The sequence below is a fragment of the Nicotiana tabacum genome, chromosome 7, assembly GCF_000715075.1.
Source record: "Nicotiana tabacum cultivar K326 chromosome 7, ASM71507v2, whole genome shotgun sequence".
Lineage (NCBI taxonomy): Eukaryota > Viridiplantae > Streptophyta > Magnoliopsida > Solanales > Solanaceae > Nicotiana > Nicotiana tabacum.
This window is the reverse complement of record NC_134086.1, coordinates 141,756,231-141,758,061: the sequence shown is the minus strand read 5'-3', so window position 1 is coordinate 141,758,061 and position 1,831 is coordinate 141,756,231. Positions and strand designations below refer to the sequence as shown.

Here is a 1,831-nt window from a genome sequence, read left to right as displayed (position 1 = left end):
AAAAGTGGTTGGAACTTTGTTCCTTTAGAAAATCGAGCATGCACGAGGAACTTTGTTCAAGTTATTTACTCTATTTTAAAGAAGATTTTCCAAGATGATATTACACAAATGAATTGAAAAAGGTAATTAGCTGTCTTGAAAGCCAAATGCAGTACAGATTATATATCCCAGCTAAACCACTCTGCCATACGTGTGCTCCATTTCAAATTCCTTTCCAACTCATGTAAATATGAATGCTCTTGTCAATATGTTTTTTTCCACAAAGAATACAACATCTAAACCATCCTATGAATCCAGACGAAAGAATTAAAACTTCTTTAAAGTTAGAACATTTTCCTACAGTTGCACGAGCACCCAGCCAACCAGAGCAAAATCACCAGGTCTAGAAAGCCATGCGCCCTGCAAGTCTGCTTTCTGATATTCTTCTGTCTATTGCCGCATCTATTGAAATCATCTGAAAGTAGGAACCACAGACAGGAAATTTTAGGATAGAAACTCAAAGGTTAAGCACAATGTATGAGTAAAAAACATAGCCTGCTTTTTCTGAATTTGTAAAAGAATCTGACCTGGGCCAAATTTGAACCACTGTTCGACCATAAATATCATAAACAAAGTAATTTGCAAATATCTGTAGAGTCTATGCTTGCTCACCCAAACCCAACTCATTTTAAGGTCAAAGTAAAGCTCAAGGAGAACATGTAACTACAGCAGAAAAGGAAATTTCCAAGAACTAATACATACACGTTGTTCTTATTCTTGTGTGATGCTAGTTGGACATTCCTTGAGTGGGTGGCAGTATAGTAGTCAGAAATGTCATTACTTTAACTACCAGCAAAAGATGATGAAGATACATACTTGAATCTTTGATGACCATAAAACTGTTGGGATTGCTTGCCAACCGGAGAATGGCCAAAAGAAGATAAAGAAGCCCATCAATTAATGGGGTTGAAACATACAGTATAATTGATGGATTATCAGATACTCATGCAAGAGTACTAGCTATTCTCAACAAGATGAAGGAGAAAAGAAAGACTTACAAATTTGCTTTACGAATATGAAAGAATAGTAAACAACTGAATCTGAGAAATGAAACTAACACCAACCATTGGACATATGTATAACTCAAGGCCATATCCATAGCCATAGGAAGGAATACTAGTATTAGGTAATTATAACTTACCTGGCTAGTCTCATCATCACCTGATACTTTGGTAAGGACATTCTTCTTTCCTCCTGCAAATATTTCACATCAACACTTAGTATGACAAATTAACTGTAAGATATTAACTACATTAATTAAAATGGAAAGACTACTGACCATGGACATGGCCTCATCATCCCAAACTAAATAGACCTCATTTGTTGCTGGTTGATTAGCTGGAACTTTGTTTGCAATAACAGGTGGTGGACCATATGAGGGCCCACCGGTATTTGGGCCAGAGGCATAAGAATGTGAATTTACTGGTGCCGGGGCTGCAGAAAAGAGTAAATGAAATGAGAAATGAAGAAGAGAGCTTTTCCACGTTCTATATGAGCCTTGATTCTTACAAAAGTATAACTCATATAGCCAAGAATTGACAGATAAAAGCATAAATCAAACTCTACCACTGTCACACCTCCTTTTTCCGGCACCGCGAGGTGCGTAGGGAGTTTTTTTCAATTAAAGGACAGTCGAAACGGGATTGGTTTAATTATTTCAGAGTCGCCACTTGGGAGATTTAGGGTGTCCCAAGTCACCAATTTTAATCCCGAATCGAGGAAAAGAATGACTCTATATTACAGTCTGCGTACCAGAAACTCCGGATAAGGAATTTTGTTAACCCGGGAGAAG

The 1,831-nt window shown here is 37.4% G+C and overlaps 1 long non-coding RNA gene across 1 annotated transcript; it reads right to left on the bottom strand.

Annotated features, from left to right (window-relative positions):
- On the bottom strand, nucleotides 1-1,470 carry LOC142161864 (uncharacterized). The gene is made up of 3 exons (XR_012693577.1): nucleotides 1,319-1,470; nucleotides 1,181-1,233; nucleotides 1-454 (listed from the first exon to the last, which is right to left on the bottom strand). It is a non-coding gene; the product is annotated as an uncharacterized LOC142161864 (long non-coding RNA).
- Between the last annotated feature and the right edge of the window lie 361 nt (nucleotides 1,471-1,831).